Source organism: Sorex araneus, chromosome 1 (genome assembly GCF_027595985.1).
Source record: "Sorex araneus isolate mSorAra2 chromosome 1, mSorAra2.pri, whole genome shotgun sequence".
Taxonomy (NCBI): domain Eukaryota; kingdom Metazoa; phylum Chordata; class Mammalia; order Eulipotyphla; family Soricidae; genus Sorex; species Sorex araneus.
This window is the reverse complement of record NC_073302.1, coordinates 317953629-317968016: the sequence shown is the minus strand read 5'-3', so window position 1 is coordinate 317968016 and position 14388 is coordinate 317953629.

Sequence of the window (14388 nt, the reverse complement as noted above, 5' to 3'; positions counted from 1 at the left end):
TGAGTGTTGTATGTTCTAAGTGTTGTTTCCAGTTCATTCGCAAAGGGGAGATTCAGACAATCTTGACAAAAGAGTGACTGGAGAACAAATCTCCAGGAGGTGAAGTGCTGACATTCTCTTTGGGGAGAGGATGGAGGGAGGTGGGGGCATTGGGCTACACCCAGCGGTGCTCTGGGGCTACCCCTGGCTCCATGCTTGGAGCCTGATGGTGCTAGAGTGGCCGGGCAATGCCCAGCATGGAATCCAGGCCTCCCGTATGCAAAGCTTGTGCTCAGCCCATTGAGCTCGCTCTGGCACTGATGTTCTTAATAAACCACCAGAGACTCCGGTAAAAGCACTTCAGGCCACAAGCTTTGAGGCTTCGTGAATGCTGGATGCTGGAGAGGACTAAGAGACTGAAATCTATGGAAGACTCTTGAACGCTACTGAGAATAAGGGGGCCGGAGCCATTGAACAGCAGGTAGGGCGTTTGAACTGCAAGTGGCCGACTGGGAATAAACCCCTGAGCCAGGAGTAAGCCTTGAGCACCACCAAGTGTGGCCCCAAAGCAAACCAAAACAATGAAAAGAGAATCAAACTTGGCACAGAAGCAGGAGCAGCGTGCACTCTGCCAGTCCTGAGGGTAAGCCCAGGGCACCTGTAGACAGGCTACGGGCAAGGAGCCAGGAACCAAGGTAGGCTTTGCCTGTTAGCAGCTCTGCACTTGATCCCTCATACCATGGTATGGTCCCGGTCACTGCTGACGGTGGCCCCTGCACTAATAGCCACAGAAATTAGAGAGTGGGGGGGAGAGAGAGCCGGGGCAGGAGAGATAGCTGAACTTGGCAACTTGGGAACACAGGCTTTGCGTGCTGGAGGCTTGAGTGGCATCACAGTGGTATCACTTGGTCTTCAGCCGCCCACCTGTGCGCACCAGGTGCTACCCCTGAACAGGCTGAGATGAGCTCCAGAGCACCCCCAGGTGTGGCCCCTCCCCAGGAACATAAACCAACATCCAGACTGCTGCAGGGAAGGGCCTGGGAGGCTGAGCTGCAGGACCTCCTGATCACTGTGATCACTGGTTGATTCTCCATTGACAAAGTCTTCCCTCTTCCTCTAAGCCTGTTTCTTTTATGAAAGGACACACACGCACTCACACACACACAAACCTTTCTGGAAAGTTCTGATGCCATTTCACCATTACGATTCCATGGCTGCCTGCTGTCACTGAAAGAAGCAAAAGAGAAGCACTTTACAACAAAAGCAAGAAAATGTAGGCAGCGCAGGAGGCTTCACAGCTGCAGGCACACAGCCGCGGCCTTTCAGCTCTCCCTGCTAACGGCTCTGACCTGGCCAGATGAGCTCATCGTGGGACTGGGTCACACGCACAGGGCCTTGCACGACACCATGCATGTGTTCTGTCATCGAGCCACATCCCCGGCCCTTATGTGGTATGAGTTGGTAGGGTATTGCCGATGGGCATCTGGGAATGCGGAAAATTGTTTCCATCAACGTCCGTGACGGTCTTTCTATTCACATCCCTGTTTGGTGGCATGGGAAAGGTTTCTGACAGCAAGGGGACCCGCAGTCTTGTCTCCTGGGGAGTTTGGGAGGATTACATTACTATTAATTTTGTGTGTAATAAGTGTTAACTTAAATATCCTACTGGGCTGCAGCAATAGTACAGCGGGTAGGGCGTTTGCCTTGCTTGCTTCGATCCCCAGCAGCTCATATAGATCCCTATGCACTTCCAAGAGTAATTCCTGAGTGCAGAGTCAGGAGTAACCCCTGAGTGTTGCTCCCAAAAAGAGCCTAAAAATAAAATATCCTTTCTCAGAGAGAGAAAGAGAGGGAGCGAGAGAGAGAGAAGTCAGTGTCTGCCATAGAGGCAGGTGGGGTTGGGGGCTGGGGTGGGAGGGAACACTGGGAACACTGATGATGGGAAATGCGCACTGGTGAAGGGATGGGTGTTGGGACATTGTATGATTGAAACCCAATCATGACAACTCTGTATCTCACGATGGGTCAATAAAATAGAATACCCTTCGTCAGTCGAGCGCTAGCTCAGCGGGAAGGGCATTTGCTTTGCACATTGCTGACCTGGGTTCCGTCTCTGGAATCCCATTTGGTCCCACCAGGTATGGCTCCACCACAAAAACAAATATTTGTTCTACCATTCTTTAAGGCCCTGGCTCACGTCTGCCCACCCTTGCACCTTTTCACTGTCGTCTTATATCCCGGTGCAGGTGACAATAGCTTCTCTGCACCACTGCCCTCCGGTTTCTGCTTTCTGCGTGCTCCCATCTGTCATCCTCAGAACGCATCGCCTGGTTTCTGCCAGGCCCCAGCCACTTGCATGGGCTCAGTGAAGCTCATCCTGCAGCTGACCAGTGGCAATGCAGAGCTGGGGCTGGCCTTCCACTTCCCCCGGAGCCTCTGTCCACCCGCACGAGGCCTTGGGTGTGTGCTTGAAGAAATGTCTGGTTTAACAAGGACCGCTGTTAGGGGCCAAGAGCCTGCATAGGGGCTAGAGGACCTTGGGCCCCGCCTACCTGGCACTGTTCAACACCCTGGTAACACATGGGATTCTGCAGCACCTCCAGGGGGCGCTACGGAGCACAGAGCTAGGAGCACTTCCCCGTGTGGCCCTTAAGGCCCCTCCCCCGCCGGAAATGGAAATTGCAATGCATCTTTTTTTTTTTGCTTTTGCTCTTTTGGGTCACACCTGGCGATGCATAGGGGTTACTCCTAGCTCTGCGGTCAGGAATTACTCCCGGCACTGCTCAGCGAACCATATGGGATGCTGGGAATTGAACCCTGGTCGGCCACGTGCATGCAAGGCAAACACCCTACCCGCTGTGCTATTGCTCCAGCCCCTGCAATGCATCTTAAGATAGGGCTTGGCAATACTGCTGCCGTTTTATTTGTATTTTTTATTTGGGGGCTACTCCTGGCTGTGCTCAGAGCTTTCTCCTGGCGGTGCCCAGGGGACTGTATGGGGTGCTGGAGATTGATCTGGAGCCTCCGCATACAAGGCAAGTGCCTGTCTGTGGAGATCAGAGAGTTTGAAGTAATAACATCTTTGGGAGGTGGGGGAGCACCGGCAGAGATAGGTTCTTGGAAGGCAAAACCAGCGCGGGGCAGAGGTCTGTCCCCAGTGAGTTCAGCTACGTGCCCCTTATAGCATTGGCCCTTTACTTTTTATTTGTTTATTTGGTTTTGGGTCACAGCCAGAGGTGCTCCTGGCTTACTTCTGGCTTTTGCACAGGGATCATTCCTATCAGGCTGGGGGGAACATTTGGGGTGCCCGGTTTCCAAGCAGGTCATGCTCAGGGCAAGTGTCCACCTGCTACACTGTCTCTCCCACACCTAGTCTTGCTTTCTAAAAGTGTGTTCTACTTGGTAGTCTTAGGGATAAGCGAGGGGCAGGTTTAACATATGGTTAGGGTTAGGATGAGGTTTAGGGCTAGGGTGAGAGTTTGGTTTCCATAGGGGATTGGTATTAAATTTTTCTGTGATCATAGTTTAAAGTGCAAGTATAGCAACTGTCAACTTCAGACTAATTAGTAGTTTTAGGCATAAACTCAGGTCAAGGTTAGTATAGGGTTAGGGTTAGCATTAGAATTAGGGTTAGGGCTCACTTGAGGTTTCGGTTTGTTGCAGGTGTGAAGATTTAGGTTTTTCATAGTTCGAAATGCAAGTTATATAAAGGGTGCTTGTCAAATTTAGGCTAATTGGTATTTTCAGCATAGGATAAGGCCAGGGTTATGATTATGATTAGGGTTAGGGGAAGGGGAAGGGGAACGGGAAGGGCCAGTGATTATGTATGGGTTATGTGTCAGTTTTGGCTTTGTTTAAAGTTATATATGAAGTTTTAGTATAGGCACTTTTTAAATTTAGGCTAATTTGTAGTTTTGGATATAGGCTATGTTCAAGGTTAGGATAGGTTAGAGTTAAGAATGAGATTAATGCTAGGAATCATAATGTCCCAAATGAGAGAGAGTGTAAGGAGGAATGTACCTGCCACAGAGGCAGGGGGTGGGATGGTGTGGGAGTGGTGGAAGGGACACTGGGAACATTGCTGGTGGAAAATGTGCACCGGTGGAGGGATGGATGCTCGATCATTGTATGACTGAAAGGTAATCATGATGCTGCTTCCTGCCCAGACGAGACCCGGAGCGGCCACCCACGCTCCTAAATGGCCATGATGCTGGAGGCACACAAACCAATTTTGGAACCTTGTGGCTTCTGGCAGAAATCACTCTAGACTTAATTACTAAAATACCAGAAATCCAAAATCATATGCTCTTCATTATTAGCAATAGAAAACAAATTATCAAATGATGCCTTTTCAGCAGGTCTGATTGTTGGGGGAAAATTCCAAATAATAATAGTGGGTTTTCTGTTGAAATACTGAATGTAATCAAAGCAAAGAGAGAGTAAAGTGAAAGTCATCTGCCACACAGGCAGGGTGGGGGGTGGGATGGGGGTATACCGGGGTTCTTGGTGGTGGAACATGTGCACTGGTGAAGGGATGAGTGTTTGATCATTGTATGACTGAGACTTAAATCTGAAAGCTTTGTAACTGTTCTCATGGTGATTCAATAAAAAAATAAATTAAAAAAATGTAATCATGAAAATGTGTAACTGCATCTCATGGTAATCCAATAAAATTTATTTTTGAAAAAGATTAATGCTAGGATTTGAGTAAGATTTGTGTAGGGATTAGGTATTAATTTTTTTCTTGCTCAAAGTTAAAAATGCAAGTTAAATATTTGGCAGTTGTTAAATTTTGGCTAACTGGTAGGTTTAGGCCAGAACTAGGGTCAGGTTAGTAAAGAGTTAGCTATTAGGTTTTTCTGCATTTAAAGTTAAAAGTGCAAGTTAAGTGTAGGGCAATTGTTACATTTAGGCTAATTGGTAGTTTTTGTCTTAGGTAGTTTTAGGTTAGAGATTCTTATGTAGGATTTGAAGTTAAAAATGAAACTTAAGTATAGGTTCTCAAACATTGGTTCTAGACTATTTCATGTTGTTGTGTGAATGTTCGTTCAGTCAGAGGCACTGAGACAAGGAACGCAAAATAAATTTATGTCATGGAGGGTCCAGGTTCTCTCTGACTCTGTGACAAAGGTAGAGAGCCCTGAAATCTCCTTTTATTACCATCCTACAGTTCATAGGGCTTAATACAGTGAGGTCATCAACAAAGCAGTTACAGGATGATCATGCAAAGTTCTTCTGCATACTGAAAACACACAAACTATGTAGGATCTGCATACTGACAAACAAGCTAAGTACTAGAATCTGCATACTGACAAACAGGTTAAGTAGAACCAAGGACCTGTGAGAAAAGGAAGACAGACAACTTTGGTATAACTTAGGAAATTATTTACTAAGGCAGCCAAAAGAAGATGTTCAGCCTCATCCAAACCAGTCAGGACACATGAGAAATCTCGCCTATTTTCATGGGTCCCTATGTTCTTGCCCTTGTGTGAAGCAGTTTACATGGGCTCATCCTGGTAGCTCAGTCCAGCCCCAACACCATTTCTCTAAGCTTCATTGGTTGACACTTCATTTGATAAAAGTTTATTTAAAAAAATCAAACTTCTTTTGCCCTTTTTTCCTTTTTATATTTGCTGTTTCTATTACATATTGGGCACCTGGGTATTGTTTGCTTTAGGGTGAAGAATAGGACTAGGATTAGGGTTTGTTTAGGGGTTAGGTGGTAGGTTTTGTTGTGAACAAAGATAATATTGGGTGATTGTTAAATTTATGCTAAATGGTACGGTTAGGCCTAAAATGTGGCCTATTATAGGCTTAAGGTTCGAATTTGGATTCAGGCTAGGGTTAGGGTGAGGTTTGTGTAGGTGTTAAGTGTTATGAATAGCATTTGGGAGGCCTGGGCTAGGCCAAGGGTTAGTGGTGTAGGGTGAGGTTTAGATTTTAGAGTTAGGGTAAAGGATTTTGTAGAAGTTAAGTATTAAGTTTTTCTGTGTTGAATTTGCCAAAAAATGACAATTATACTATACATAACTTTGACTTTTAACTTTGTACACTGAAAAGTTAGCATCCAACCCTTGCACAAAACCCTAACCCTAATCCTAATCCTAATGTATACTGACCCTGATCCTAGCCTATGCCAAAAAATAACATTGAGCCTAAATTTAACAATTGCCCTATATTTATTTTTTTTTCTTTTTGGGTCACACCCAGTGATGCACAGGGGTTACTCCTGGCTCTGCACTCAGGAATTACTTCTGGTGGTGCTTGGTGGTCATATGGGATGCTGGGAATGGAACCCAGGTCGGCTGTGTGCAAGGCAAATGCCCTACCTGCTGTACTATTGCTCCAGCCCTTTAACTCTCATTTTTAACTTTAAACACTGTCAAACCTAACACTCAACCCGTACACAATCCCTGAACCTAACCCTAACCCAAAACCTAATACTAATCCTAACCTTAACCTTAGGTTTACACCTACCAATTGCCTAAATATAACAATCACTGAATATTTAACTTTCATTTTAACTTTGCATGTGGCAAAACCTAACATCTAACCACTGCACAAATCCTAACTCTAATCCTAACCCTAAACAAGCAATTCTCAGGTGCCCATTATATTTTAGAAACAACAAAACAAATACAAATGAACAATGGCAGCAGAAGTTTTATCCTTCTAAATGTATTGACAATTTTTTTTCAAAAGTACTATCAAAAAATTAGGTTTAGGAAAATAGCACGTTTTAAATTATCCTCTTTTTTTGAAAATTATTTTCCCTGCTTTATATATGGTCCAAGGAGACTAGGATTGAAAATTTAGTGATAATTAACCTTGAATTCTCACCAACATATGACTGCTTCTCTTCCAGAAATAAGGAGCAAGTTAGAAAAAAATTTCAATGTCTTGACCTTTATTTTGCTAATGAGCATCAATTAAAAGCAGAACTCTAGCTACAGACAGTGCTAGTTTAAAAAGGGATTGATGGGCCGGGAAATTACCTGAAGGACTGGTGTATGCTTTGCATGCTGGAGCTCAAGTTCGATTGCCAGCAACATGTTGGTACCATGTCCCATGCCTGGAATAGCCCTAACAACACAGGTGTGTCCCTACCACTACAAGTCTAAATGTTTATGATGGAGTCCAGAGTCTTATTTTGAAAAATAAAATGTCTCTTTCCTTCCTTCATTTGTATTTTTGCTGCTGTTCTTACTTTTCTTACATTTGCTTTTTTACATTTACAATTACTTACATTTACATTTACTTTTCTTACAGATTGAATGACAGATTATAATCCATGATGACGTTGTCTTTGCCTGTCTTTCTAGTCTGTGTTTTGATCTGTCTAGGGTTTTGCAATTTTGGTTTCGTAGATCTCAAAATTTCATTTTAAGCTATCAAGGTTCCCCACTTCCTTATTGCCAATGATTAGCCTGAGAAGGAGAGATAGGGTAGGGATTAGGGGATGGGGGAGGGAGGAGGGGAGGAGAGGGAGTTTGCAATAAAAAAAAAAAGGAACTGCGGGAAGACAGATTTTTTTTTTCTTTTTGGGTAACACCCAGCGATGCTCAGAGGTTACTCCTGGCTCTGCACTCAGGAATTACTCCTGGTGGTGCTTGGGGGACCATATGGGATGCCGGGAATCGAACCCGTGTTGGCTGTGTGCAAGACAAAGACCCTACTCACTGTGCTATCGCTCTGACCCCAAGACATATTTTTTTAATTGAGTCACAATGAGATGCACAATTACAAAATTGTTCACGATTGGGTTTCAGTCATACAATGTCCCAACATCCACCCCTTCACCAGTGTCCACCACCACCAATGTCCCCAGTTTCCCTCCTGCCCCACCCCTCTCCACCCTTATAGCAGGCTCTCTCTCTCTCTCTCTCTCTCTCACACACACACACACACACACACACATCTTTCTTTTGGGCTTTACGGTTTGCAAAACAGACCCAAAAGGTTATAGGGTATCCTTTGCCCACTTTCAACACCCAGTTCCTGTCCAAGGCGATTATTTCCAGCTATTGTCTTACTGGTCCTTTCTCTATCCTAACTACCCTTCGCCCCCCTTGACACCCCTCATCCCTCCCCAACCTTGGCAAGCTTCAGACCATTGTGACCAGTCCTCCTGGCCTCTAGTTTTTCCTGGTCTTGGGTATTAGTTTCATACTTTTTTTTTTTTTTAAATATCCACAAGTGAATGCAGTCAGACAGTTTCTAGATGCTGACAGACTATTTGATGGTCTGGGAAAGAAATCAGTACTACTTATATGATTTAATATGTTCCCTCCCTTCCTTTATCCTTCCTTCCCACTGATTTACGTCTGCAATTTTAAAATCAGTTCATTTTAGTTGCAACAAAGCAAGTCCTGACTAGCTCACCCACTCGGGACATCAAAGTTTCCTTTTTGTTACAACATGCATTTTCATCTCATCAGGCAGAATGAGCCAGGGACGGCAGTCTTTCACCATGCTCAGAACAATACTCTCTTCAAATGGAGTACACAAAAGCCATCAGCTGTTTCCTGTAGTGATGAGGTGGCTGTGAGGTAATGAATGGAGATTATGAGCAAGTTATGTTTGATTTGCTGAGGCCGGACTAAAATGGTAGAGCTTCAGATGTCAGTGGAGGAGCCTCTCTTAAAGAACTTATGTGTCCTTGTCTCATGTAAATAATATGTATTGAATGAATGCAAACCTATTTACTTATATATTTAGGTACATATGTGTAATGTATTAACTACGAAGTAGTTAGTTTTAATCATGGATTAAACTCTGCCTGGCACTGAAATATACCAAGGGCACAAACACATGATTCATGATTCCTGCCCTCACCAACCATGGTATTTGGAAACCATGGTTGATTGCGAATCTGCATTTTTAAAAAAAATTTTATTTGGGGGGATTTTTTGCTTTTTAAATTTTTTTGAGTCACATCTGGTGACACGGGTTACTCCTGGCTCTGCACTTAGGAATTACTCCGGGTGGTGCTCTGGGGACCATATGGGAGGCTGGGGATCAAACTCGGATTGACCACGTGCAAGGCAAATGCCCTACCTACTCCAGCCCCATAAATCTACTTATTAGAAACTCCGAAAAGGGAGAGAGGAACTTTGGGATCACATAGCAACAGGGTCTTTCTTGCTAGGTGGAGTCTCACAGAAGGAAATAACACTCTCCCTGAGATCTCAGTGACAAGAAAAAATACCTGGAAGTGGGAACAGGGAGTGCAGAAGAATCAATGCAAAGAGGGAAACTTGTTCTGGGTTCTGTTGGCAACAGTGTGGTGTAACTCTGAAAGTAGAATGGTAACATTGGGGGTGACGGGGAAAGAAGATGGACAAATCAAGATAGGTCATGATGTGCATTGGAGTGTGTTTCAGAAACATTTTATCTCTCTCTGGGAGAGATAAAATATTTATCATCATCAAAGATAAAATATTTGTCTCTGATGCTCAGGGTCTATTCCTAGCCCCTTGCTCAGGAGTGGCCTCTGGCAGTGTTTAAGGGGACCATCTGTGGTGCTGAGGATCAAACCAGTATTAGACACATTCAAGGCAAGCACCTTAACTCCTGTTCATCTCTCTGGTTCTCTGAAGCGTTTTAGACAGGGGAGCTTGACCTGCTCTGAGACAAGCACAGGAAGAGGGAGAACGGGTTGGAGTGATAGACAGTAGATAGAGCATTTGCCTTGCATGTAACCGTTCCAGGTTTGATCCTCAGCATCCCACGTGGTCCTCTAAGGCCATCAGGAGTTATTTCTGAGTACAGATTCAGGAGTAACCCCAGAGCACTGCTGGGTGTAGCCCGAAACCAAAAGAAAGAGGTGAAAGGTTGACCTTGAGGGCTTGTGGCAGATTTTCCACTAGCATCTGTGACTCATCCTCCATTTCTTGTTCTATGTAATCCCCTCAGTCCAGGTACCCTTTGAGCCCCTTCTCTCTGAGGTGCTTTGGGCCCGCCCTGACCCCTGCTGACTATTCTTCAAAGAAAATGTGTTAGTCAGAGACACCTATGGGTGGATGAATTAGATAGCCCATGAAACAGCAGAGGCGTTGAGAAGCAGCCTGAGTGAGATACGGAGAAAAGAAAATAGCTCCTGGGTACAGGAGAAACTAGATGAGAGAAGGGATAGTAGCTGGCTGCTGGGTTTCTCTACTCATTCCACAAATCAAAGCAACATTAGGGGGCAAATATTCATGTGCTGAGTCAAGGAACCAGACAGAATAAACTATTGTAAAATTATTTTATAAAGTTAATTTGTACAAAATGGTAGCTGAGTCAAATTTCCAAAACTAAAACCAGGAAGACTTTGACATGTTTGATAACACTTCCTGCCACAAGAGGATGTTCAGGCAACTAGAGTGTGGTGTTTTCTGAATCTGGAGTTAAATCACTGGCTAACTAGTTCCACTGCGGGGCACTTATTATATGTTGTTTTCAGAATGTTTAAAGTACTTGGGTTTATTTGTTGTTGTTTTGTGTGTGGGGGGGGGTGGGGGGAATCATATCCAGTGGTGCTGAGGGGCTACTACTGGTTCTGTGCTCAGGAGTGACTCCAGACAGAGCTTATGAGACTGTATGGGGTACATGGGATTGATCCAGAAAAAAATCCCCCCTTCAAGCAGTTTGCATTTTTTCCAAGACTGGTTTTGTTGAGGACTGCAGCAATAGCACAGCGGGTAGGGCATTTGCCTTGCAATTGACCCGGGTTGATTCCTCCATCCCTCTCAGAGAGCCCGGCTACCGAGAGTATCCCACCCGCGCGGCAGAGCCTGGCAAGCTACCATATTCGATATGCCAAAAATAGTAACTATAAGTCTCACAATGGAGACGTTACTGGTGCCTGCTCGAGCAAATCGATGAACAATGGATTTTGCTGAATTCCAATTGAAATAGGCTCTTCTATGAATAGTGGATGGTTCTAGCCAGAGAAGATGTTTCTCCTTGACAGGGGGATCTTGAATACCTAGACTAGAGAGTGAGCTCTGAGTTCTTTGACAAGAGCTACACTTGGTCTGTTTGATTCACTTATCAATCACATTGCCCAAGGAACTACCTAGTACCCAGCATATGTAGTCTTAAATAAGATTTGTTGAGTTAATGTATGATTTGAAAGCCAGCCAGATTGATTAGAAGCAATACTATAACTTACCATCCTAACCTTATTTCCTATTTTATGAGCTTCTACAAATTAGTTAACTTCTCTAGACTTTAATTGTGTTGTAAAATATGCTATGAAGATAAGGGCCAGACCAAGCTTGCCTTGTACGTGGCTGACCCAGGTTTGATCCCCAGCACCCCCGTGAACCTGGCAGGAGTGATCCCTGAGCACAGAGCCAGGAGTAAGCCCTGAGCATCACCAGGAGTGCCTACCCACAAAAACCCTATATATGAATATGTACCCTCTCCCACACACACACTCACACATATGATAGATGAAACCAATTATTAGTAAATCTGGTTAAAAGATTTTAGATAGTCAAGCTCTTAGACAAGATTCTTTTAGGAGTAGATTGGGTGTATCCTTAAAATCTAACGTTTTGGATTTGTTTTGGGGCCACATTCTGCAGTGCGCAGGGCCTATTCCTGGCCTTATGCTAAACATTGAGCGAGCCCTAGTGGTGCTAAGGGCCCATATGTGATGCTGGGAATTTGAACCAGGGTTGTTTGCTTGTGAGGCAAGCGTCTTCCTGCACTATCTCTCTGGTCCTGATTTTCATGCTAGTAATTTCATTCTAATAAGTGGATATAAGAGAGAAAAATATACTTTTAACCTTCTTTGTATGTTGTATTAATTTAAGAAATGAAGGCTTATAAGGCAATACAATACAATAAGTATATGGTATAGCATTTTATAACATTATTTTTATTATTGATTGATTGATTTTTGGGTCACACCTAGCAGTGCTAGGGGCGATATCTGGTTCTACACTCAGGGATCACTCCTGGTGTGCTCAGGGGACGATGGGGGGTGGGCCGGGGACCAAACCTGTGTCGGCTCTGTGCAAGGCCACTGTGCTATCTCTCTGGCCCTCATTTTATATTTTATATTTTCTTTGGGGAGGGGTTTCCCAAGAGGTGCTCAGGAGGCTCAGGGGTTCTTCCTGGCAATATTCTGCCAGTGTGACCACCCTGAAAATGCAGTGAACTCTGAGCTTCTAAGGGTCCCCCAGGGTGCTCTGGGTTTCCAGGGACCAAAATGCCAGGGATAGATTCTATGTCAGCTTCGTGCAAGGCACGGACTCCAGTCTCTGTGTTATATTATTCCACTTTTTGGTAACTTGTTTTTCACCTTTTTTTTTACATTTTCTTTTTTCTTTTTGGGTCACACCTGGCAATGCACAGGGGTTACTTCTGGCTTTTCACTCAGGAATTAACCCTGGTGATGCTCAGTGGACCATATGGGATGCTGGGACCATATGGGATGCTGGGTTTGATTAAACCGGGTTGGCTGCATGCAAGGCAAGTGCCCTACCTGCTGTATCCAGCCCCAGTAACTTGTTTTTAAGTAACATAAAATATCCCTTTAAGTGAAATCTGTTGAACCTGATCACCACATTTTACAGCTATTAAAGGGATAGCATAATTTATAGTTGATAAAAGCTCAAGATAAATAACTTCATACAGGAGACAATACACAAAGGCATCTCATTCTTGGTTTAAAGAAACATGCTAAGACTTTAGATTTATAGCATTTTTTCCTCAAACAGATCAGCTTGATCCAAAAAATGAAGAAATAATTCTAAATTGTACTTTGAGTCCCTTTTTACCCTAGGTGACCTTGCTTTGGAATTTATTCTCATGACTTCAGGAGGCTTCTTTGTCAGATGTGCTTAGTAAAATGAGGTCATTATAATAACTACACTAGAAAAGGCAGGCAAAAAAAACATGTGTGTACTGAAACACATGGCATATGTTTCATTTTGTTTTTATTATGTCACTGTGATTCCAAAAAGACATAGAGATTAGTCAGTTTGATTTAGGACTGATTAATCATCCATAAGGAAGGTGAATTTTCCACACTCACCAAACTAAAGTGTGTGAACGGATTTTCCCATATGTGGTCATACAGGATCCTAGTTGGCGAATAGCTCTTCTTCCCCAATATGAAGGAGGCAAGAGTCCCTGTACAACAACACAGAAAAAAATAGAAGGAGGGAGGAGAGAGGCTGCTGCCTCTCTTATTGGCTTCCCATTCAGAGCTCTAGCACTATGCAGAAAATATGACTGCACATCTAGGAATGCTTCTGTTTTTGGTTTTCTTTGGGTGAGGCTGGAGCAATAGCACAACGGGTAGGGTAGGGCATTTGCCTCGCATGCGGTCGACCTGGGTTCGATTCCTCTGTCCCTCTCAGAGAGCTTGGCAAGCTACCGAGAGTATCTCGCCCGCACGGATACACCCATGCCATATTTGATATGCCAAAATCAGTAACAACAAGTCTCACAATAGAGACATTAGTGGTGCCCACTCGAACAAATCGATGAACAATGGGATGACAGTGACAGTGACACCAAACTAAAGTAAAAAATTTGAAAGTTCTGAAAATCTTTGATGGAATTGATAGCTAGAATTATCTTACTGGTTCCCTCCTCCTCTTCTGCTTCCTTCTTTCTCTTCACCTCATCACTCCTATTCTCTCTTTCTCCTCTCAATTTCCTCTCTTCCCCTTTCTATACATACTTCCCCACTTCTCTTACACTGATTCTACCCACATGGGATTAGTTTGTAGCTGAACTCTATATCTTTGACCATAGGCTTACCTTTGAAAGAGCAATCCATTAAATCACTCATGGAATAGCAAAACTAACTCCAGATCAAGACCAGCCATTGGCAGCTACCACTCCATCTCTCCAGACTGCTCATATGTCTGGCAGAGTCCCTGACATACAATGGCTCTATTTAGACTATTTCACCCCTTCAGTGATGTGAAAGCCATATGCATTCATCGAAACTGCAGTATGATACTTGCTCGTGGATGCTGCCAGTGCAGTGAATTTCCATTCAATATAAAGTTTCAACCTGCAGTAGATGTATCAGGAGGTATTTCATGTCATAAATCAAGGAAGATCTATATTGGATTCCACTTTCTTAATTACATATCTCGGGTTATGCCCTCTGGAGTTAACCATTCAAGAAGATAGGGAGCAAACCAAGATGTATTTCTACTGGTGTGCTAGAGTCAGGAGTTTCCTAGGTGAAATGCTATTACCTGCCCTGGGAAGGCACGGAGAGGCCAGGGAAAGAAGATGAACTTTCCTGATTATAGGTGGTGGTTCCAATAAACCAGGGAACTTTCTTACAAATTGTCTCTTCAGCAAAATGAATAGAGTTCAACCCATACCATCTCTATAGAATCTTGAGATTCATTTAGAAGCCTAATTGGGTTCTGTCATATATCCAGGCCA